The following is a 27,212-nucleotide window of genomic DNA, read 5'->3' as shown; positions in this document are numbered from 1 at the left end:
AGTTGAATTAACAGGGCAATCATTAAATATGAATCAAGAACCAAATACTGCTGATCTAAAAACCACACCTCACGTTTTTGTGTATCACGAGGATAAGACTGCCCCAAAATTCTCTGGCACAGACAAGGATCGCATTGATGTCATTTCATTAATCAGTCAGTGCGAACAAATGTTCATCAAGCGCCACATACTAGATGAACAAGAGAAAATTGCTATTTTTTCATCTTGCATAAGCCAGGAAAGATGTCCAGCAAGCAATTTATTGCGCTCCGATAAGCTACATCGTGCTAGGACATATGATGAATTTAAAACTGAATTTCTGAAGAAATTTTCTGGAGGTATGAACTTCTTGCCAGGTATAATTCCAGAATTACATAAAATTGTAGATCTTGTAAGGGAGCACACACTACAAACCATGTGCTCAGTGAAATAACTGCTGATGTCTCCACAATCAAGAGAACCCTATTAGCTACTCTGGAGAATTCTAAGTGGATAACAGATGATGGAAAGATGTCCCCAGACCTCGTCGTGGACATCATTGGTTATGTAGCTGCCTTGTGTAAATTACCTGATAGAACCCTTAAGATCGCCAAAACAATCGCGTACATCCCTGGAATATGCTTACTAGACTTAATGAACGAGGTAGAGATGCAGTGCAGTAAAGCAGGTGTGGTCGACACACATGCACATTCTGGTAGAATCAGGGTACCTGAGACAGTATCAGCTGTGAAAACATCAACACCGACCCCAAACAGAGAACAAAATCGATCGCGACCTGAAATGAGGCAGCCCAAACAAACAAAGACGCCTAGACCTCGTTCCCACCCGCCTTCCTACAGGCAGTTTCATAAGTTTTCGCGCAGCCCGAGCAGGTCTCGCGCCATAAACAACACTTTTTATGGGAAATCACCTTGTAGGTCACAGTCAAGGGATAGGTCCATTCTGTGTCATTACTGTGCAAAACCAGGACACACAAGGTATGAATGCTTTATCAAGGCAAAAGAGGATAATCAAAAGACACAAGGATTTGGTCCTTACTGTAGGCATCATAGATACCAAGGGCACTGGACTAGTGATTGCAAAACAGTAGAAAAAATTGTGTCTATGTTCAAATCGGGGGAAGACCAAGTCATGACAAAAAACGAACAAACGTAAAGAAGAACAAGGTTAAACTTCACATAGGAGGCATGTTGGGAAATGAGTGTATCTTGATACCAGCTGTATGTGAGGATCAAAACGTTTCCTTATTTTTAGATACAGGCTCTCCAGTGAACTTAATAACACATGAAGAACTAAATAGAATTCTTAAAAATAAAAAGAAAGTAACTTTTCTGGATGAAGCTGATTTAGAATTAAACACAGTAGATGGTCAAGAGATTACAGTAAAAGGTATGATAAGATTAAATCTCAGTTTCACAGAAACTACAAGACCATTCTCTGCATTGTTCTATATCGTTGAAAACTTAGCAATTAAAGCTCATATGTTACTGGGCTTAAGATCCATGAGAACTGAGAACATAACTATACTCCCACAAATGAATGGAATAGACTTTGATAATGAATTTATAGAGGAAATACTTTCAGAGCCCTCACCGATTGGTAGAAGAGAGCCAAAAAGAATTGGTAATATTAAAGGCTTTAACAAACATACACAAACAGATGAGTGTATAGATCCACTTACACCAGCAACCCCATCCTCCAGAATTAGTGACCCAGCTAACAGTACTGATTTATCAATTTTTCCAGCCCATCTCACTAATGATTTGGTTATACCACCTAATTCATACATTAAGGTTACCATAAAGAGCAAATTACGGAATAGTACTGTTCTTGTCTTAGAAGAATTATGTAAAGTAAAAGGATTGTCAGTAGAAAACGCATTATGTCATACGAACGACGAAGGGCTAACTCAGATATTCATTATTAATCACATGAATGGGGAAGTTCAGTTGAAGAAGGGAACTTGCATAGTTAATATTGAAAAATGTTTCGCCCCTGTGAAGGAAATAAATATTGGTGGAGTAACAAGTGAGATCAAATCTACGGATAGAGAAAGAATAAAGAGAATTTAATTCACTCAGGTGAATTTGGACGAAGAAAATGATTTGTTAACCATGCTGGAAACACACAGGGACACCGTAGCATTGCCCGGAGAACAATTAGGTGTACTAACTTGATTAATCACATGATTAATGTGCACCCAGAAACACCACCAATTTTCGTACCAGCTTATCGCATACCACACTCCCAACGTACACTTGCAAATCAGTATGTCGATGAAATGTTAAAGCTTGGAATTATTGAGCCTTCAGTTTCTCCGTGAACGCTCCCCTTTTCTTTGTGCCCAAGAGAAATGGAGAAATGCGTGCGGTAGTAGATTACCGTAAACTAAATAATCACACAATCCCTGACAGATTTCCCATGCCATTGCTAAGTGATGTTCTACAGAATATTGGTCCTGAGAATAATATATTCTCGACCATCGATCTCCTAAACGGATACTATCAGATTCCGGTATCTCAGGAGTCACGTAAATACACTGCCTTTTCAACAAACAGAGGCCATTATCAATATACAAGAATGCCAATGGGACTGAGGACAGCCCCCCGGTACGTTCCAGCGTCTTATGAATTACGTATTGTCCGGAATTTTAGGACAAGGAATATTTGTTTATATTGACGATATTATTATCGCAACGAAGAATATTAAGGATCATCTCAGGAAATTAGACTTACTCTTACAAAAGCTTAGTGATGCTGGATTAAAAATTAAACTTTCTAAATGCAAATTTTGCTTTAAGGAAATAAATTTCTTAGGCCACAAATTAAGTTCTGATGGTATTCACACCACTGATGACAAAATACAGGCAGTGAGAGATTTTCCTGAACCCACTACGACTGACGAAGTTAGACAATTTTTAGGTCTGGCTGGGTACTATAGGTCCTTCGTACCACAGTTCTCTCATATAGCCTTCCCTCTATTCCAACTACTCAAAAAAGATGCTGTATTCCAATGGGAAGAAGAACAAAAAAGGGCATTTAACAATCTAAAAATTAAACTAACAAATGCACCTTGTTTAGCATATCCGAATTACACGAAATCATTTCTTATTTGTACAGACGCATCAGTTAAAGGATTAGGGCTGTACTGATGCAGGAAGATAAAAGAGGAAAGAATCAACCAATTGCATTTGCCAGCAGACAGACAAGAGGTGCAGAGAAAAATTATAGCACTACAGACTTAGAGGCACTTGCAGTGATTTTTGCATTACAAAAGTTTCGAGATTTGGTATATGGTTACGAAATCCACTTATTCACCGACCATAAACCACTGGTGGGTATGTTTAAAGAAAAACTCCTTTCTGGGAGGAGAGCAAGATGGAAATGTACAGTTGAAAACTACAGTGTACAAATACATTATATACAAGGTAAAATGAATATAGTAGCTGACGCATTATCTAGGAACCCGAACACAATTCAGGTCGCGGCGTTAGATCTCAAAGGAAATATCCCAAACCACGAGGATATCGCAAAGGCACAAAGACTTGACCCAGTATGGTCAAAAGTAATATACAAGTTAGAAAGTGGAGATGACATACAATTACCCAAACTGCATGTCCCACTTGAACAATTCACAATGGTCAATAATACATTATACAAAATTAACTCTAAACAACCAAAACGCCAAAGAAATACTAACCAGTTGGTAGTACCTAATGACATGATACCCCAAGTATTACGAATGATACACGACAGCCCACATGCAGGACACCCTGGAAAGGATAAGACATTCAACCAAGCCCAGCTATTATATTACTGGCCTTCATTACGAAGAGATATACACAATCATATAGACAGATGCGAATCATGTGCGAAACACAAAGGATACCCAATCACACCTGCACCGATGGGTAATTGCAGTACCACATCAACCATGGGACGTTGTCGCTGTTGATTTACTCAAGATGCCATTATCATACAATAATAACCTATACTTATTCGTAGCAACGGATCATTTTTCCCTGTTATGTCATTTTAGCTCCAATTAAAGATAAGACAGCAGAGACAGTAGCAAAGGCAATAACAGATAATGTAATATGTCGCTTTACTACCCCAAAGGTATTAATAAGTGATAATGGAGGAGAATTTAATTCTGAGATCTTACAAGAAATATGTAAACAATACAACATTAAAAAGGTTAACGTTTTGGCCTATCACCCAGCATCGAATGGGTTGGTAGAGAGACAAAATAAAAAGGTATTAGATGTGCTACGACACATTCTTAGTGAAAATTATGCAAGCTGGGATGATTGGATTCCCAGAGTAGAGGCCTCCATTAATGGGTCTATAAATAAATCCATTGGTGACACACCACATTTCATTATATATGGCACAGATAAAAAATTACCATATGAGCTCCTAGAAGGTGACAGCATGCCTATATACAATTACGATGATTACTCTAAACTCCGTTTACGTGAATTCCAGGACATTCACAAAAGAGTGCAAAAACAATTAACGATGTCCAAGGAAGAAATGACGGAGGCATTTAACAGGAAGGCAAAAGATTCACCTATCGGCTTAGGAGACATTGTTTACGGAGTCATTCATACGAGAGACAATAAATTATCCCCTAAATTTGAGGGCCCATACAGAGTAATTAACATAAAGGCAAACAAAGTTTTAATTAAGTCACTTTCAAGTGGCGAGGAAAAACAAGTTCATATTGACCATTTAAAACGAGTTTCAAGGGAATTATCACATAATTATTCAGCCTCGGATACAACCGAACAGGTGAACGTACCTCAAGAAACCAAGCAAGAACACAACAATGATTACAAAAAGAAATTAAGGTCATATACCAAACAATCGAACATAGGTGCAACTATTCCAATGAAATCTACAGTACATCATTTACGAGAATTAAATATCGATTTAAACTCCTTCTATAAATGAAATAACAGCCAACCGTAACGCACATCATCACTATCATCAACCACAGCTTTATAGGAAATTAATAGATTATTTTTTTTTTCGGTAGGTTACGATGAAGGGACTTATGCTATGGATTCTCCTATACATAGTAAGAGTATATGCGCACCTAGACCCCAAGCATATAGTACGACAAGGATGCCTCATAGCTCCAACGGCCACGACTACAATCGTCAAGGACGTCATGAGTACTGAAATAAGTCTAGATTACTTGTATGACTTACCTACTTATATAGAAAGACTTGCGACGCCGATGCGAACTCTGGACTTCAAGATAGGGAATTATGTTTCACAATCACATATCACCAAGGAAGTGGATGAAATGGTGAAGTTAGCGAAATGGAAACTAGAACAGGCGAAGTCAACTATGCTCGTCATGATCCAAGATCTCCCATCTTATGGAACAGAGGTGCTGAGCGACAGGAACAACATCACACGTACTCGCCAAAAGCGCGGTTTGTTCGATCTGGGCGGCGCAATTCTTGGGAACATCTTTGGATTGGCTACAGAGGATGACCTTAAAGAAATAAACAAAAAATTTAATAAGATAGCTCAGGTACTAACATACCAAGATAAATTCATCACAGGACAGAACTCGGCAATGAAAACAATTGTGAAAAATCTGAAACAAGCAGAAAACGTAGCTCTCGAGAGTATAGATAAAATAAATGACTTGGAGGGCAACGTTACTCTTTTCCAGCACTTCTCCATCATCACAGAACATATTGACACGATTCTACTACAATTAGAGAACACTAGAGATCATTTCAGGGCACTTATGCAAGGAATTTCGAATGCTGGTGATGGCAAGATCACAAATGACTTACTCCCAGTTCATGAGCTACGTCAGATAGTTAGTCAAGGCATACATAAACATAAATTGAAGCCATTGTTCCGCAGTAGGGAATTTATGCAATATTACCCGTACTTGGAAGCAACACTAACACCAACATCAGTGATAGTTCATGTACCATTCATCACGGAAGACCTGTTCACAGTATACCAAATACACTCCTTCCCCTATAGAAACAACAACACTTTAGTCATCATCAACATCAACACAGACACCGAACTCATCATGGTCTCCAAGAGACGAGACACTGTCACTTTCGCAAGTGAGTCAACGATTGAGCGAAAGTGCTGCACATCCTTACATGCTGTTCATCTTTGTCCTGCGTACATTTTCACGTTTCAGCCTACTGATACGGTCCTCTTGTGAAATGGCTATCATCAGCAATAACAATATTCATCATCATTGCAACTTCACTTTTGCTCCAGATAAACTTGTACACCATCAACGCATTGGACACTCGCAGTTTTTTTATTTCCCTCATAACACATCAGTTTACATAGTCTGTCCAGATATACCACCATCTCATACATCAGCCTCAGGATTATACATAGCACCAGACTACTGTGCGGTATTTACACCATCCATGTCTACTTTTTCCACCATCAATCACTACGCCATTATCAACCATACACACAAACATTTCCACCCACTGCCTGATATGAACTTAAACATGAGCACAAGTATTAAGCTGACTTCACCTAAGTTTGAAACTATGCAGCTAATCAATGAAACAATGAAGCCCTGGGAAGATTTGAGTTTGAGTATGTTCAACCCATATTATGTGTATAGCCAAGCACCTTCTGTCTTTATAATTATCTGCATTGTAGTTGCAGTATTGCTGTTGGCCATGCACAGAATGCATGCAAGAATTGCTAATTTGGAGTCATTGTTTAGTGGGGGGAGAGTTAACATCACAGTTAACCACCCTGAATGAAGTGTATATATTTTGTATATAGTATTAATTATATATATAAAAAAAAAAAATAATAATAATAATAATAATAATAATAACACAAAGAAGAATGACCCATATATGACAAACCAGTACCATTATCTTTGAATGAAATATTAATAACTCTTACAATAATCTTAATTTTAAACTATTTTTATTCTTGCATGTATGCATTTCACTATAATAACCCAAGTACATACTGTATTACAGTTAAATAATTTACTTTAATGCATTTATTCCAATATGTATTCAACTTATTTAAAATGTAATATTACTGAATAATCACTATTTACTATGAATAATATATGTATACAATATTCATACAATTATGTTACTTTACAATATTATGTATTTCACTTAATTAGCTTATAAGTTCATTATAATGTGTACGTAGTATGTATTAATATATTATAACTATTAAATGTCGATGGTACGCCATCATGCGCGGCCGAGCAAATATAGGACTACATAATAGATAGATAGATAAATAGATAGATAGAGAGACAGATAGAAGCAGGAAGTCAAATGATGAGAAGGTGTTGTGTTTGCGAGAAGCGAGCAGCGCTAAACATGCTTACACGGAGGAAAGCTGACGACAGCGGCCAGTAAGGAGATGATGCAGTTAGCTGTCAGCAGTCCTCTCGTGAGAAAGGTCTGGTTGCCATGAGGAACATACGTGACACATCCTTACTACACCAGATTTTAGGAAAGAGAGTTTAGAAGGAGACAAGCGACCCTAGAGAGAGGTCGAGACGGAGATTAGCCTTAGAACAGGAAGAGAGAGAGAGATAGCGAGACAGGGAGGTAGCTACCCAGGACTTATACTTCCAAGACAAATAAAAATAGTCCCATACTATTCTTTACCTCTCCCGTCACTACATGACATCTGGTGGGGAAACTACTACAAGATATAAAAGCCGCTCGACCACAAGTCTAAAATATACTTCTCTACAAGTAACTACAAAGTCTTTATGACACGCACACTCCCACAGGCTCCAACAGCTGTAGTTCAGTACAGGAAGGACGTTGCCCAGTGATTTGTTCTTCCTATGGTGTACAGTTCACAAGATCAGCAAAGGCAAAAATAAACACAGGCTTCTTAAAGTTCACTGTCTATTTTCCAAATAATTCCACTTAATGCTTTCCTGCTCACTACTCTCACAAGCACTGGAGCTGTACAAACTTTACTAACTCCAATTACACTTAATGCTTGACAACACTTCACTATTTTCACGAGTACCGATGATATATGAACTTCAACAACACTTCACTCTTTTCACAAGTACCAAAAATATAGGCTACAAACTAACACTGCACAGCATTCAAACTAAACTGAAAACCGACTGAACCTGAACTAGTCTCTTCCCCATTTTATATAAGCTTGCATAATTCGAGAAATTTCTATCACAAACTCGACAGTGAAACAGTTAACAGGTACCAACTAGGAGAAATCAAAACATGCCAGAGTTTTCTTACAATACATAACACTATAAATTATTTAGTGTACAAACTTAAACCGAATTACATAATTTAACAAGAAATCACATAAATAAAAGATTATTGAGAAAAATGGCACAAAAATTAATGTACAACTTACAAAATAACTACGCTCACAAACAGCAGGCAAACTGGCAACTCTGATTCGTACCAGTACCAGAACTACCGTATGTGAAATGCTGAGAAGCTTCTTGAGCACCTCCTGTAACTGGCAAGTCCAGCTTCTTAACACTACCCCCTCCCTAGTTCTTTGTCGTCCTGGCAGAACTACACAGTATATACAAGCATGATTGATCCTGATGAAACATCTAACTATACACGAGATTCCTTCAACTTATCAGGTCTTCTTCTGTGCCACTTCCAAGGATGTTGTTGCTCCTCTACACAGTCCACCCCTCTAGGAAGGTCTTGGTCCTCTTCGTGATTCACATCTTCCCTCACGAAACTGTCACCATCCTCTTGCACTTCAGCTCTGTGGTCCTCCTCAACATCTTTGGCTGTGGGACAACACGATTCCTCAGAGAAATCCCAGCCGTAATGTCTGGCCCATGGTACTACCACAGACGATTCACGTGTACCACCTTTGGACGAGACTTCCTGCCTTCCCAAATTCGATATGTTATGTCTGATAGGTGGTCCAACACAGTGTAAGGCCCGTTCCACAGGCTCTGCAGCTTTGGTGACTGTCCCTTCTTTTGCTGAGCATTGTATAACCAAACTTGGTCACCATCCTTGAAGCTCATCTTACTTGCCTTGGCATCATACTTGCACTTCATCACCATTCCTGAAAACTTGAGGGCCCCACGCATTTCATGATGTACCTCAGCCAGCCTATCCTGAAGGTGCTTCACATAGCTGGAGGTGTCTGTAGGCAGCTCTTCGCCAGTTGGTCTTCCCATTAACCTGCCGACTCCCGTTGACGTATATAAAGTCCACACATTTTGTCATTGTGACTCCCGTTGACATATATATATATATATATATATATATATATATATATATATGCGCTGCAATTGCAAGGTCCGTCATTTGCACATTTTTAAAATTTTGTGCGTGATTTTTTAGTATGTATACACGGGACACCTTCCTCTACAAGATGCCAGGCAGGGACAATGCCTTACCCTGCATGACCTCCTCCCCCCTGCATGCCATTGTCTTGGCAATTCACCTGTTACCAGTGACCTGGCCAGTAAAGACATGTTGTGCCACGGTACGAAATTCAAGGCCAGAGTGATTCCTCAATCAATGACAATGTGGAGGACAAAGTTTACATAGCATTAGAGGAAGAAACAGTCAGAAATGATGATCAGGTAATGATGCCAAAAAAGGTGAGGTATGTTGATGTGTTTGGTGAGTGAAACAATGCTTATATTGCCGATATTACTATGTGAAAACCAGTATACTCTCGTACTACATATAAATTCGTACCAAGTAAATAAACAAATATCGTTTATGAGTGGTGTGGAATAGTTACCCTCCCATAGAACTCGTTTTATTTGGAGCCAGCCCGATAGAAAACCCAGTAAGGTAAGGAGTACTGCTACCTGTATCCAGTATTTTAAACCTCAGATGAGCGATTTCTCTATGAATTTTCGATGTTTCTCACCAAAAGCGGAGGTTTGAGCTAAAAAAAAAAAAAAAATCCAAAATTGATCAGGATTGGGGGGAGTCAGTGGTGGAAAATCGGTCAGGATGGGGCAGGCTAACAAGTCAACGGGTAAGTGTAACTCGTGGCTCAACATCAATTTTGCAGGGCTGTAGCTAATAGACTCATGGGATGTAGGCTGATATGCCATCAACAATGCAAATAATTTCTGGTCCCATTCTGTTTGTTCCTCTATGCAGTACTTGGCCAGTTCTTGTCCTAGGGTCCAGTTGAATTTCTCCACCATCCCATCCGACTGTGGCCTTAGTGGGGCCATCCTGGTCTTCTTGATCCTGAATAACTTGCAGTATTCACACAACACAGCAGACTCGAAGTTTCTCCCCTGGTCTGAATGTAGATCTTGTGGCATCCCAAAATGACAGAAAAACTGGTCAACCAACACCAGAGCAACAGTCCCAACCTCTTGATCAGGGATGGCTTAGGCTTCTGGCCACTTTGTGAAGTAGTCCATAGGGACACATATTACTGGTTTCCTCTTTCAGTGAATGGCAAAGGTCCAGCAATGTCCACCGTGACTCTTTCCACTGGTGCACCCACTTGGTATAGCTGAAGAGAGGCACAGCCACATTTCTTAAGTCCCCTCTTGGCACAACACATCACAGGCCTGACACCATTCTTCAACATCTTGACGCATTCCAATTCAGTAGCATCTCTGTTGCAGCTGGCTTAGAGTTTTTTTTCACTCCCAAGTGCCCACTAATGATCAAGTTATGGGACTTATCCAAGATCGCGGACCTCATCTTCTTCGGAATCATCAGTTGCCAATACTTGCTGAGGCCATCGGGTGTCTGCCACTGATGCTCCAGTAGTCTGTTGTTCAAATGAAGGAGGTCTCACTGACTCCAGTAGCTCTTGGTCACAGGGCTGAACCTGGTAACTTCTTCCCAAGATGGTAGCATTGCTCTCTGCTGCAGCCACTCTAGCACTGGATGTAAATCTGCATCCTCCATCTGCATCCTCTCCTCTACTGACATCTGGCCCAGAATTTCCACTGCAGCACCCTTGGGGCTAGTAGCATGCTGCATTGCCATCTCGTACATCTGCTGCTTAAGCTTGGCATCTACTTCCTTCTTAAGCTGTTGCTGTTCTTCCTTCATTTCCTCCATGAAGGCATCTAGCTGTCCTTGTAGCGTCAGTTGCAAATCTCTCTGTTGCTCCCCTGATGCCTCTTGAGTTGTTCATATCGTTTTTTGTTCTTCACGTTGTGCCTCTAGTTGTTCACTCTGTGGCTTCAATGGTACACTTTGTGCCTGTAATAGTTCTTTGAGTTCTTTCTGGTCTTCATTCAGTGCTTGTAATTATTCCTTGAGTTCATTCCTGAGCTCTTTCTGTTTTTCACTTTGGGCGTGTGTGTTTGGAGTTCTTTCTGTCCTGCACTCTGTGCCTATAATTGTGCTTGGAGTTCTTTCTGTCCTGCACTCTGCACCTGCAATTGTGCTTGGAGTTCTTTCTGTCCTGCATTCTGTGTCTGTAGTAGTTTCATAATTGCATCCAGTAATGCCTCTTCCTGCCTAGCTTGGCCTCTTGCCTGGACACTTTCTTGCTCCACACTGAAGATTAGACTCACTGCAGCACTAAAATTATCCCACTCCTGACCCCAGTGTTATGTCCCCTCTCTCCACACTGCCACAAGCTCCAACAGCCTTAGTTCAGTACAGGAAGAACATTGCCCAGTGAGTTGTTCTTCCCATGGTCAGCCTTTAGGTGTACAGAACACAAGATAAGCTGAGGCAAAAACAATCACTGGCTTCTTAAAGTTCACTCTCTTTATTTTCCAAATAATTCCCCTTAACCCCTTAAGTCCTAATCGCATCAACTGATGCGATTTGAGTTTTATGCCAAAATGCCAAAGCACATCAATTGAACGTGGCCTGTAAAAACATGCGGAGCACTCGCTCCACCCTAATTATGACGTACATGGCTTCAGCCAATGAGAACTCGCCCCTGATGTGGCGTGAGGGGGGATCGAACCAACCAGAGCGGTGGGGGAGCACCCCCCTCTCGGCTGCCTCCATGCCACCCTCTACTCCACTCCCTCACGCCCTCCTTGACCCCCATCACTCTCCCACCCTTCTACGCAACTGCATCTCTCCTCCCACAACAACCTGCATCCCTTCCCACCCTCTCTTGCCCCTCCTCCCCCCCCCAAGCCTCACCCCATCTCTCCTTCCTTGTCCCTCACTACCTTTCCAACCCCCAACAGGCCCCCGAGTGTCAGGCCTGATGTACGTACCTGTTTTATATTATTTCTACTTCTTCCCAAATTTTTACACCTCACTCTGTTCATTTCTCACTTCGTACCTACCAGTTTCTGTACGTACGTAGTTGGAGAATGCTGTATGTTGTACTACATACGATGCATCTTTTTTTTGTTTTTTTTTCATTCTCCCTACCTGCCCAGATTAGCATCTCTGAGTAGTGTCCATCTGTGTTAGTTTTCGAAAGGCTATGAGGCCTTGTAGGGCTACTCCCCGCACCTGTTTCATCTCCCCACACATACCAACACACCTGTTTTCATGGCTGGTGTGATAAATTCCAATGAAATGGAGAATTTCCACAAGAGAATTTAGTTGTTGCCGAAACTAATGATAAGTGTGATGAAGTGTAATGATGTGATAATTGTAATGGTGTGATAAATGTGTAACGAGAAGTTGGGACAGTAAAAGAGAAATCGGCAACAAATTATTTTTTTTTTTCCCTTTCTTATGCATGCATCTATAGCATTATTAAACTTTATTTTGATGTCCTTGATGGTTGTAAACATTTGTATGCGTCTGTGTTAGTTTTGGAATGACTATGGGGCCTTGTAGGGCGAATCCCCACACCTGTTTTATCTCCCCACACCTACATACACACCTGTTTTTATGGCTGGTATGACAAATCCCATTAAAATAGAGGGTTTCCACAAAAGAATAGGGTTGTTGCCAAAATTTTTCTTCCCAAGTATCACCAAGGCCTTGTAAGCCTACTCCCCACTCTAGTTATCTCCCCACACCTACATACACACCTGTTTTCATGGTAGATGTTACAGAACACACTGGAGTGCTTTCTTTTCATGCAAAGCGCTGGTTGTTTTCAATCCCTGTACCTACAGGCCTACTCTCCACAGCCTACTTTATATCCCCTCAGCCTAGTAATCTCCCCACATCTACATATACCTGTTTTCATGGTTGGTGTGACAAAATACTTGAAAGGAACTGTTTCAATAAGAAAAAGCGGTAGTTATCAAAATTTTCATGGTTTCGATTTTTTTCGAGGGATAACTATTATAAACTTTTTTTGAACATTGACGTTCGATTGTGCAGTAACCATTAGGCCTACGAGGGTACGGATTGCGTTGTCAGGTGTGTAAATTATTCCTCTTTAGCCAGAACACAGTCAATTTGCCCTTGGTGAAAGTCGCCTAAACACCCCCGAATTGCGGGTGTGGGAGATACCCTGCCTGAAACAATTGCAATCTTAACGGGTTAATGCTTTCCAGCTTCACTTCACTATTCTCACAAGCACTGGAGCTGTACAAACTTTAATAACTCCAATTACACTTAATGTTTCACAACACTTCACTATTTTCACAAGTACCGATGATATATGAACTTCAATAACACCAGTGTTTTCACAAGTACAGAATATATAGGCTACAAACTGACACTGCACTACACTCAAACTGAACTGAAAACTGACTGGACCTGAACTAGTCTCTTCCCCATCCTTATATGAGCTTGCATTACTCAAGAAACTTCTATCACAAACTCAACAGTGGAACAGTTAACAGTTACCAACTAGGAGACATGAAAACATGACAGAGTTTTCGTACATTACCTAACACGATAAATTTGTTAGCATACAAACTTAAACTGAATTACATAATTTAACAACTTGCCACATAAATAAAACATTATTGAGAAAAAGAGCACAAAAAATAATGTACAATGTATGAAATAACTATGCTCACAAATAGCAGGGAAACTGGCAACTCTGACACATACCGGTACCGGGACCATCGTACACAAAACGCCGAGAAGCTTCTGGAGTACCTAATTGGCAAATCCTACTTCTTAACAATATAAGTTGTGTAGAACCTAAGTAATAACTTCACGATGTCTGAGAAGAGTAGAAAAAGACAAAATTTATGAACTGTACTGCGTGCAATATGCTGAGCAAAGCTGCTTTGAAGTGCAGTACTTTGCTGTGTAGAACAAGATTTTTTCTATATGTACTCTTGAAATATTTGCAAAGATGTGATATGAAGCTTATAATGTGGGCTGAAGTACAATTAATATAAGTTGTTGAGAGCATAAGTAGTATTTTCTTGATCGCTGAGAATAGTAGAAAGAAGCCAATATTTATGTGCAAGTGCATACCGTATCCTGAACCGTACTGCATGCAATATGTTGAGCAAAGCTGCTTTCAATTGCAATACTTTGTTGGGTAGAACAAGATTTTTTCAATACGTACTCTTGAAATATTTGTGAAGATGTGATATGAAGTGTATTAATGAGCTGAAGTACAAATACTGTAAGTTTTTTTTTTTTTTTTTTTTTTTTTTCCGACTCTGGGCATAGGCTTCACAGCCTGCCATCAGGGCCCAGTAGTCCTCCTACATACCATACACCTCTACATGTTGAGAGCATAAGTAATATTTTCAAGATGCCTGGAAAGAGCGTAAAACGGCCAAAATCTCCATAAAAGTGGATACCTCATACTCAACCTTACCTGCGTTTAATATACTGAACAACTATTTTTTTCATGTGCAATAAACCATAACTGTGATGAGAAGCAGAGTACATTACAAGTGCTGTTGAACATACATTTTAGGTAAGTATTATAACTGATGTCTGAAAAAAAATACAGAAAAGCATACAGCGTATGTTTTTCCACACACCAACAGGGCATAGTGCCACACTGTTGCAGCTGGAAAACCAATACATGGACAGAGTGATGACTCATCCTTATGATGGTGCATAAGGAAAACTGGAATGAAGAGTGGAAAAGTGTTGGTGCTTGCGAAGGAAGGCCGGGCAGTGTTATAATCACCACTCTGCTCAGTGCTGCCAACACTAGCCAGGTTTGCCAAGGCTGCAGCCAGCAGTGCACGCTGAGACTCCCCGTCAAAACACCGAAAACACTCATCTTCTACTCGTCCTTACTCATCTATGGGATAGCTTAGAGACCTGGGGATGGTATCACGTGCAAGAAGAAGAGTTGATGAGTAATATGGTCTTTAATTTATTTCCGTAATTATTACACTTTTCCAGATATTTACGTCTGAAAATGAGCTACTTTGCCAGGAATGCCTGTAGTGAGAACATGCCCGACTATAAATATGCCCAGTGTGGAGGAGTTAATCCGGTATTGTTTTGCACTTGTAAAGGCCACTCTTCTAGTACAGCCCTTCCTCTTGAAGACTGTGTTCAAGAACTATAAATACTACACAATGTGAGTGACATTCATTAGTTTCTTTGGCAAATTATATTTAGTGGGATCAGGTGAATATTGTGCGGTCTATGAAGTATTACTAACATCTTTTTCAACTGAAACAGTTGAGACCACAAATGGCTTCTGTTCTGGCCAAAGGGATATCTCTGTTAACCATCCTGGTCTCTAAAACCATAACTAATTTGTCTTCAGCTGAGATAGGGACACTCCCCTACCTAATAAATTTGCTGGATTGGATTTTGAGGTTACGTGAACAAATATGAAATATTATGTAAATCACATATTTCAGCCACACGATTTTGCATATGGGATATCTTTGATTATTGTTTATTTATCCACGGTATAGCTGCTTCATTGTCTGACTAGACATAAGTACTTTGAATCTTCAGGTGACTAAGTGTTTGATTTATGTACTGTCCCAATTCAGTTCCAACTAATAAAGCAGTTAATTCAAGTTGGGAAACTGTCCTACTCTTCACTGAAACTACCCATGCTTTGCTTGTTATTTGTGAGGATTTGGTTTCACTTAAAATATATGCAACAGCTCCATATGCACTGGTAGAAGCATCACAGAAAATGTGTAAAGTTACTCTTCATCATTGTGTAAAACAGATCTGGGCATAGATACAGTGTGCAGTTGCAACAGATTCTGTTCAAGAGTTCTCCATTGATCACTTACATGCTGGAGCAATTCCTCATCCCAGTCAATATACAGCTTCCATATCTGTTGAAGCACGGTTGCTCTCTAGCAATCCTACCCTTAAAAACACTTTGGATATGTCGGCCCTGTAGCAGCACAATCTTGTCCTAAGCTTTAACAATATCTCACCCAATTTCTTAGCAAGAGTTGGTCCTTTCAAGGGACAGTCAGTAAGCGAGGGTGATCCTGGATTCATCTTTGAACTACAGAAAAACACATTTCTCAAATCCTTGGCTACTGCATGGTGAGGGAGATAATGTGAGTTATTATTTGGATGAGCATTTGGTACCCCTTCAATAAAATTTATGGACAACTGTTCCGTGATTATCCTGTTGTAATATCAGTCTGACTCTTACGTTTCAATTCACTTAATAAGGGATACATCTGGCCTAAAGCATTCCAGTAATTGTTAGGGAGTTCTGGTTTATCGATCCTCCACGGCAGTTACCCAGTATTGACCTTCAGGTACTCAACTCTACATATGTATTCCTCATAAGATTTCAAGTTATCAGGTGGACGTTTGCCACTGTCAGTGCCAATAACAGTCTTGTCTTGGAGAGCTACGAAAACACAGTAACGTGAGAAATGATTAACCGCCAGAAACAAATACTCTGCACCAGACTCAGTAAGAGGCAATTTAAGGAGGTCAATAGAAACGGTTTCCCATGGACGTGATGGAGCTGGATAGTGTAAGAGTGGAGCAGGTAATCCAGTTGACCCTTTATGACGATTACAGGGAGCACAGGAATCACTCTGAACATTGATGTCCTTACACATTGCAGGCCAATAAAATGAAAGACGCGCTTGTCTCAAACACCGATCTTTTCCTGGATGGGATGCATAATGTGTGTTATGGATGATGTGGAGTCCTGCAAGTAATAAATAAGTGGGAACAACAAGTTGATGTACCTGTCTATTAATTATGTCCCTACCGGTAAGGGATGTTTTCCTGTACAAGATATCACTGTCTAGCATGAGATCATCTACTGACACGGGCAGAGTAGATAAGGTTGAAACATCTGACTCTAAGAGGTACATAGCCTTAGACCAAAAAAGGTCTATACACTGACAACTCAAAACAACATTTGAGGTTAGAATGGTACATGGAACTTGGTTAATATGATGAGACTGTCGCAGATACTTGACATGCAAGAGCATGTACAATTATATTAGATTTACCAAGCACGTACTCAGTGGTTGGGTTGAAGTCTTGCATAATAATTGACCATCGCGCAAAACGTCAGGTAAGAGTTTTTCCTTTGAATAAATCATTAAGTGGGAGATGATCTGTTTGGATATGCGCTAGATATCCATAGATTATGTCTTTGAAATGTGTGTGAAACCGTACAAATCCAAAACCCTCCCAGGCAATAACACTGTAGAAACGTTCAGTGGCAATAAGGACACGACTAGCATAGGCAATTACACATTTTCTCTTTGCATGATCCACTTACATTAATTTTGCACCTAGGTCTACACCTGATGCATCTGTACAAAGAATAAAGGGTTTCTCATAATCAGGGAATGCCAAGACTGGGGCATTAATAAATACTGTCCTCAGTGTTTTCAAAGCAGCAGTCTAATCATTACTCCAAATAAAAGGTTCGTTTTTTAAACTAACTTAGTAAAAGCGGCGGCTATCTGTACTTAACTCTGAATATATTTGCCGATAGTAGCCACTCAGTCCAAGGAAACTCCTTACATCATCAGTACTAGTAAGTTCTGGGAAGTTAGAAACTTCCTTAACATCATGTGAGGTAAGAATTCCTTCAGCATCAACCACATGTCCAAGAAATGTAATACTCATATGCAAGAAGCTGGATTTACTGAGCTTAACTTTTAGATCAACCATTTGGAGGTGATCAAAAACTTGCTATATTTTCGAAAATGTTCAGGGATTGATTTACTCACTACAGTGATGTCATCCAGATATGCAATCACACCACTGAGTACAGAATGGATAAGCCTCATGAATGCTGATGGAGGATTTTTAAGACCAAAGGGAAGCCTTTTCAAATGATGGTGGCCAGAAGGGGTACCGAATGCAGTTATAAGGCGAGACGACTCTTCCATTTCTACTTGGCAATAGCCACTGACTACGTCAAGCGAGGTGAAAACAACGTTATTCTCGCCAAGTGATTTCAGTAAATCTGTTAAGACTGGTCATTGGAATCTATCCGGTACAGTGACAGAGTTTGCTTTACGATAGTGAACTACGGATCTAACACACCTCCTTTCCCGGGGACTAGGAAAAGTGGAAGCTCTCCCCTCTCCATCTCACATCACCATTCCCCTCTCCCTCTCATATCACCCCTCTCCTCTCCCTCCATTCATTGCCATCTCACCCCATATTCTTCCTTCCCTCCTCCATTTCTTTTATCTCTTCTATCCCTTCCCTCTTCCTCCTCTCTCTCAGTCTCTTTCCACCACCTTTTTTACTCCACCTCTAATCCCCTCCAGTTCCCCACGGTTCATCCCTACCCGTCTTACTTTCTCCTCTCTCTCCTCCCCCCACTTCTTTCTCTGTTCTTACCACCTCCACGCCCTTCCTCCCTCATTTTTACTCCCACAATGCTTCTCCTCAACCTACTCTCTTACTCTCCCCTTCCCCACATTTATCCCCATCCCTCTTCACCTTTACCTCCTTCACTTCCTTCCACTTTCCCTTCCACTCTTCCTCTCTTTTCTTTCGTCCCCCTCCCCTTTCCTTTAACATTCCGCCCCTCCTCTCGCTTTTGTTCTTTCCTTTTCCCTCCTGCCCTTCCCCATTACATCCTGTCACTCCTTCCCCTACCACTCCTTTCACCATCACCACCACCACCACCCACTCTCTCTCTCTCTTTCTCTCATTCGACGGACTAAGAGATTTCCTGATTAGGTATATATCCTGTACTATTCCATCAGAGTCTTTTCATAAGCTGTTGGGTAATCTATATGCCAGGACAAAAATTACTTGACTACCGAGAATCAATTCATTATTGTGCTTATTAAATTGGTCTTTCCCTTAGGTTCACCAGGTAAGACCACAACAGCCCTAAAGGCCTGCAAAAATTGATTAAATGTTAATACTAAGGAAAGGCGTCCACTTTCAACTGAACTGTAAGATCAGCTGAAGGAGTCGTAGAAGTATTCGTAGGTTTTTCATTGGTATATACACCAGCTAAATCTTCATCATCATAATCATTGGCTGACACAGAGAATGGTATATTCTGGCACACCTTTATGGGCGATGGGAACACCGGGAAATCGTTATTCTTTGTACCACTTTTAAGCTTTAGTGGAGCATTGGTGACATGTAGGTAAAGATGACAAAAATTATCCTCCAGACGTTGCACAATTCTGACTCGTATGTTAAACCAATCACACAACACGTCTCAGGTATGGTTAATGCATTAACTCCTTTCGCACCTACAACACAGAAACTTTCGTAAATTCGTGCAGCAACAAAACTGTACTCCCTTGAGTCACTGCTCGTTTCATCTGCATGTGTTTCAAAATGTCATTCAGACTCTCCAAGGTACTTAAATGAGACGTCGACGAGTCCACCGCTGTGTCACTGTTAGAGGGGGTGTCATTAGATACTGGTACTAAATTGTCTTCATTACTGTTTGCTGGTGCCTGTGGAGTAGGAGGTAAAGTAGACTGTCACCGAATACACCTGTGAAAGGACAGGGTGTGGGCAATCCATGCCAAATACATAAAGTCCCTTTACTTTAATACTACCACAAGCAGGCATCAGTCCAATAGAATGCTGAGCCCTGGTGTCAGTACCAGTCAAAACATCTGCAGGATTCTGGTGTCTGTGATATAAAACTCGGCTGTGAAAAGCTTTATCAGTTCGCTGAATTCTGTTTCAAGAGTTGTCTTTCACATAATATTCTGAGCCGTCAACACTACTGAGGCAAATGGCAGGTATCTCATAGATCCAAACCTGTCTGTTCTTTCTTTCAAAACTTTCTAGGGAAGATTCAGCTATTACGAAGTAAGTTCACCAAGACCATGAGTCCATAAAATATGATGTAGGGAATCCTTCACAGTTACCTAAGATTACTACACCTGAGTCAAGGGACCAATCTGGCATATGGGGAGATCAGAATTTAGTGTTGTTATGGAGGATTCTGTTGTATCTGGTGTGGGGTTTCTCCCGACTGTGTAATGGGAAGACTACGACTTTTGCTAATGGAGTGCTGATGGCTTTTGTGATAAGTACAGTACTCATTACTGAATGATTGTGAAGGTGATCCACTATTACGCATGTGCCCTTGTTTTATCTCCTAATCTCTTGTACCAATGATACCAACAAACTGTCTTCGTTCTCCATTTTGATCTTGCAGAGTCATAAGAGAAGCTGCTTTTTGCGACACAGGTCTTGATCTTGACATGGCTGGTGAATGTTGTGTGATGCTTTGTCTGTTGAGTGGATGTGAAACGTGTCCTTGGCCTTGAGACAGAAAAGGTGATGTCGGGCTAGTACCTGGCTGAACTGTACGAACGGGCTGAGTAGATATCATACTAAGTTTCTCTTCTGTCTGTACAGATAACATGGTTGTCATCCCTAGGAGAAAATTGAATCTCTAACGCAGCATCTAATTCATCCTTGCTAAGACGATTTAGGAACCTGAGATAACTAAATAACGTTGCTACATTATATAAAGTGTTTCTTTTCCCATATCGTCAGTTTCTGCCCAGGAACTGATTCGCAATGCCTCCAAAAGTTTTGTTCATGTAGCTGCTGATGTCACAGCTGCCTCTAACAACGATTTTTGTTCGGGAGGGATAAAATGATCGTGTCTCATACTTTGCATTTCACTGCCCTGCTCCCTGCTCACACCCCTCTCTCTCATATGCCTCTCCACTCCATCCTTCCATCTCATTCTTGGCCTCCCCCTCCCTCTACCCTCTCCACCTCACTTGCGAGCCAAAGCACCTGTGTGTTTCTTCTAACGCTTCCTATCACATCCACATCCACACCACAACGATTCTTCACTTCCTCATTTGTCAGTCTGTCTCTCCATGTGACTCTACATGCCCCTCTCAAATAACTCATTTCCACTGCTCTCACTCTTAACTTCTGTCCCTCCAACAAAGTCCAAGCTTCACTTCCATACGTTGGAGTTGGTATCAAAATACTGTCATGTAGTAACTTCTTCACTTCCATGATCACTTCCCTGTTTCTTATCACTGCTTTTACGGAACCAGCAACCTTTCTTCCTTCTTGTACCCTTTCAAGCACTTCATGCTCTAAACTTCCATCCATCCTCATCACACTACCCAAGTACTTAACCCGCCGCATTCCAGTAACGTTTTAAAATGAGCTGACATAATACCGCGGCCAGTGTCAGTGCCGTTTTAAAACGGTTTAAAGTAAAAGACTTCACTATGACTACAATTTTCAAGATGCGTGGGTAAAAATTGGTAGGCTTGTAAGATAACTGTTCCTCTACCATCCCCCAGGCTGTCAAGGCCATACACTCACTCGTTCCCCCTCTCACGCTCGCTCTCACTCTGCCTGTGTGCCTCACCCAGTGCTGTACATAGTGAAGGCATTTTGTAAATATTTTCATGTTCTTGTAAGTTTAAGGACTATATAGTGAAGTCAAGTTGTAAATACCTTCTTGTACGTGCCAGGACTGTACGTAATGAAGTCAGATTGTACCTATCTTCAAGTAAGTGTAAGAGGATGCATTCACAGTGAGAAACACACACAAATTTTGATAGATCCTGAAGTAATAAGTAATCAGGAAAGTGTACTGAACATTGCTATGCCTTCCCAGCATTCTCTCACATATGTGGTGAGCGTGAGAGTGGCTATTCCTGTACACGAGTATGCAGGACTCAATAAAACTCATTTTCGAGCCTCGGTGAGCATTTTAATGGCAAAATTCGTTGTTTCCACATCAAAATCTATCATTTTAGCCAAAAAAAAAAAAAGGGTTGAAAAAATGCAGGCACTGGGGTGACCCATAGGGTTAAAAGTAGCCAGCACGAGGCGGGTTAACCCGTACCCTCCCAGTTTTTTCGAGTCTCCCCACCACCTGAAAACCCGATTAATTTTCGATTTTTTTTTTCTCAAACATTCCCCTTTGGTGAGAAACTAATGAAAATCACCAAGAAAGTTGCTCTCATAACCCTTAAGTGCTCCTAAGATGCGTCCCCCTTCACCTCAGCCAGGTGTTCTGTGGCCAGGCTGGGAAGGAGGAGGGTAACTAATCAAAACCAACCTAAATACATATATTTACATTTATTTGCTACAAAAGTACATATACAGCAACAATATTGTGGTGTATATATATAAAAATATGGGTCAAAAATAACGCAAGTTCATAATGGTACCACCCGTAAATCGCCGATTTCTGGCACACTTGACTAGCTGATACTGTTGTTTCCACTAACATGCACTTTGAAAAATTTGATTAGATGTATGTACACTTATCACAGGCCTATAATAAGTAGTGTGAGATTGCTGTGTGGTGGGAGGTGAGCGCGGGAGACACTCCACCTCACCTCCCACCCACCTCACGCCACACACCTCCAACTCTCCCGCCAACACTATATTTGTCTCTTACTGAGTTTTCACACACATGATCAGTATTGTTATTTTGTTCACATAGCAAAATATACAAAGATTACCTTATTATCTATCGTACTGATTGGATATTGTCACAAGCACACTGTTCCTTACACATTCCCCTTCCCTTTCTTCCCTCTTCCTTTGATAAATCTCTCTCTCTCTCTCTCTCTCTCATATATATATATATATATATATATATATATATATATGAGAGAGAGAGAGAGAGAGAGAGAGAGAAAGAGAGAGAGTTTATTGGATTAAGAGGGAAGAGAGGGAAGGGAAATGTGTAAGGAACAGCGTGCTTGTGACAATATTCAATCAGTACGATAGATAATAAGGTAATCTTTGTATATTTTGCAATGTGAACAAAAGAACAATACTGATGTGAAAAAATGTTTAATAGTTCTGGTAAACAAATTGGGGCCCTCTTTCTGGGCACCAAAATGTGAAAAATGTTTAATGTATACAAGTCGGTATCCCTGCCGGGGCACCGCTATGTAAGAAATTTCTGGTATTTACTAATAAACAACTCGTAGGTCGTTACTCGTCTATAAAGTTGTTCTTAAGTAAATCAAACAAGTCTCATAGAGTTAGGCGAAAAGTAACTTAACCTTACCTCACCTACAATAACTATTTCTCTTTTATCTCATAGCTAATCCCCCCTTGAATTGGCCAATTCGTAAAGGTTACTTAGCTAGTGAAGTGGGAGTGATCGTTAACCGATGACGATGAGGCTGCTTAGTGTAATTGCTTGAGCAAGCAAGCGTCCTTATGGTGCGTATATACAACCGTGTTCGCTTGAGAGTGACTAGGAACAGAGTGTGGTGTGCGGCAGTTCTACCTCCCTCATAGAATGGTAGTTGCCAACTTTTAATTATTTACAGTACTAAATACAGTTAGATTACATCATGATATGTACAGGACGAATCTAACAAATTAATCTTAGTTTTACTTAAACTAAAGTTAGACCAAATATTCCCTTAAACTGTGTAAATATCTTAATTCCACATCTGCTTAACAGGAGAATCTTTCCCTACTTGCCACGTCATCTAACGCGCAGATGCAGTTTAGGTCAGTGGATAATACCACATAATTACATGTATTTACAATGTATAGTTGTCCACGGGGGTTAAATGCAGTAGCATTTAATTTATCAATAACAAGAATTATTAAAGAGAACGTAATTTCTGGGTTATTAAAACCGCTTGAACAATTAACAACGGTCTCAAGTTTTCCTCCTCTGCCTTTAACCACGGATAACTATGATAAAAATAGAGAGCGCAACTGCTCTGGGGGGAAATATTTCACACAGTTTTGGGGCCGGCGGAAAATGATACGCTGTATCATGTAATATGACCCTTAGCCAAGAGTTCCCTCCATAGTTCTCGAGAACCTTGTGCTGAGGCCCTTCTAGGTCGCGCCTCTTGACCCGTTTGATCTTCACCATCCTCTGGATCCGGAGTGGCTGCTAACTCAAGGGGTACCAGTTTATCTCTAGTTTTTATACTGGTATGTCCCCTGCATTTTATTTTTACGAGTCTCAGCACCCCTTCAGAATCTGGTTTTGTGGAGATCGCTTTAGCTAATGGCCACTGGGATCTTGGCTGTTCAGTCTTCACTAAGACCACATCTCCTATGTTAATAACTGATTTGTTACTGGCAGCCTGAGCTCCATAAAACCTCTCGCGTGGGCTCAAAAGATACTCTTCGCTCCAATGTCTATTCCAAGTATCCAACATCCTTTTCAGACGTTGATATCCCTCCCGCGGATGTTGTCCTAAATCATTATTTTCTATGTTAGGATCATCAACTTCTTCCTGGATATCCACACAAGGCCTCGGATGGAGCTTCCTACCATATAACATGTGAGCCGGTGTTAAGGCCTCTAGCGAGTCGCTAGTGTCATCTTGATAAGTCAAAGGTCTACTGTTAATCCTGGATTCAATTTCAGTCATTACTGTTCTTAAATCTTCTCTCGTGATCTTAGTTCTATGTAATGTTTTCCTCAGGCAGTTCTTGACAATACCAATCATTCTTTCGGTAAATCCATTTTGCCATGGAGCTCTTGGAGCTGTGAACTGCCAAATACAATTCCTGATTCCCAGCACTGACTTAACCTTTGGGTCGTTCATTAGGTTCAACAGTAAGGGTGCTGCTCCAACGAAATTAGTTCCGTTGTCGCTTATTAACTTGCCAGGACAAGACCTTCTAGCGGCAAATCTGCGAAAGACATTGAGGAACGTCTCTGAGCTTAGGTCTTCCGCTAATTCTAGATGGACTGCCCTTGTGTAGGCACAAGTAAATAAACAAATGTAAACTTTATGGGGAATTTCCTCACCCGTAACAGTTATAGCCCCTGTGTAGTCCACTCCTGTTATATGGAAGGGCCGACTTATGTTCACCCTATCCTTCGGTAGGGCTGGTGGTCCTGGGTAGATATAAGGTCGCTGCTCATACCTCCTACAAATGATGCAGTTTTTGAGATATTTTTCAATAACCTGTCTACCCTTAGGAATCCAGTACCTTTCCCGAATTTGGGCTAAGGTCTGCGATACACCTCCATGGAGAGTGGAATCATGGGCTTCTTTTATAATAAGTTGTACAAAGCATCCACTCTTAGGTAATAAAATGGGATGTTTGGTTTGGATGGGCAAGTCAGTCTTTACCAATCGGCCTCGACATCTTATCAGACCTTTTCCGTCTAAGAACAAGCCTAAATTCTTCATCAGCTTATTCCCTTTTCCAGTGTCTTGGCCTAAAAGTTTATATATTTCCCCGTACGAGTTTCTTTGTACTCTTTTCAGCCAGTATTCTAGGGGATCTAATTTCTGAAACCCCACCTTCTTATTCAAAAATTCAACAACCAATTTAGTAGTATTTAGAAGTTGTCTTATTGACGAGAATCGGCTGATGTCAATTACTTCTGGCTCAGGTACTATAGGATCCAAGTTCACTACACTAATCTCGGCAATACTGTGCTGTTTCTGTTCAGGCCAATCCTTAGTGAGTAACCATTTAGGACCTTTAAACCACAAGTTATCTTTGATCAGTCTCCTTACGGTCGAACCTCTCGAGAGCAGATCAGCTGGATTTTGTTTGGAGGACACATGCATGAAATTAAATTTGGAAGACAGCTCTTTAATAGTCTTCACTCTATTACGAACGAAAGGAATTTTACTGTCTTCCTTCCCTATCCAGTAAAGACAAATCTCACTGTCAGTCCATATGTAAATATCCTCAAACTGAGTATCAAGAGTAGTGATTATATACTGGGCCAATTTAGTTCCTACTTCTATGGAAGCCAATTCCATTTGAGGTAGAGTTCTTTCTTTAACTGGCTCAACTCTGGCTTTGGATATTATAATCTTACTATCCTCTCCTGTTGCGCAATAAGTTACTGCTCCATAGGCCCTTTGAGAAGCATCACAAAATATGTGTAAGTGCGACTTCTCATTACTGTTTATTTTCCTGGGAATACATATGCTTGATGTAGTTTCAAACTCCTTTCTAATCTGTTCCCATTGTTCCACATATGTCTCACCTAATTCAGTGTCCCAGTCTAACTTTTCTCGCCAAGCCTCCTGTACTAAACATTTGCCCCTAATAACTATAGGACTGACAAATCCTAACGGGTCAAATAGCTTGGAAACCTGACTTAACAAGGACCTCTTGGTGAGAGTGACATCAGAGAACTTAATTGGTTTCAAACTTATTACATCAGCTGTTGTATTCCAGTAAAGACCTAACACATTTTGAATTTTGGGAATGTCAGAATCTGGATAGTCCTCTTGTATTTTATTCCTCAAAAGCGGTGAATTTGTATTCCAGCTCTGTAACGGCAAGTTTGCTTTCCCACATTCGGAATTGACTACTTCATTAGCTTTCAAAGCTTCCGACTCTGTATCAGCAACACCTTGCAAATTATCCATATAAAAAGCCTGCCCTATTTCAGGACATTTGGCATTTTCAAAATGATGCTTTAAAGTGTTGCAAAGTAGGAAAGGACTAGCACAAGAGCCAAAGAGCACCGATCGGAAACAGTAAGTTTTCAATGGACTATCCTCATTTTGAGGATCATGAGGCCAGAGGAATTTTGTAAATTTCCTATCCTCATCTCTCAGTCCTATTCTGAGAAAATCCTTACTAATATCTGCTGTGTAAGCGTAAGGTTTCTCTCTAAATCTTAGTAACACATTCCCTAACTTCTCTGTTAGCGTAGGTCCAGAGTATAGGCAATCGTTCAAGCTAGCTGATCCCTTGGACGCTTTACTAGTACAGTTGAATACTATCCTTATGGGAGTTGTTACTGAATCCTTGCTTACAGCATGATGTGGTAAGTAGTGTCCTTCTTTGTGGTTAACAGGGTATTCTACCTCTTCTATAAATTTTCTCTTCAATTGATCCTTTATAATATTATCATATAGGGTCAGATGTTGTGGTTTATCTCCCAACTTTCTTAGAAGAGAATTTAACTGAGCTTTAGCTGCTTGGTAATTTGTTGGTAATTCTGAATGGTTTAGTTTCCATGGTAATCCTACCCAATACT

This window comes from Coenobita brevimanus, chromosome 99 (assembly GCF_032717465.1).
Source record: "Coenobita brevimanus isolate Jiangsu-jjx chromosome 99, ASM3271746v2, whole genome shotgun sequence".
Taxonomy (NCBI): Eukaryota; Metazoa; Arthropoda; class Malacostraca; order Decapoda; family Coenobitidae; genus Coenobita; species Coenobita brevimanus.
Note: the sequence above shows the minus strand (reverse complement) of the source record.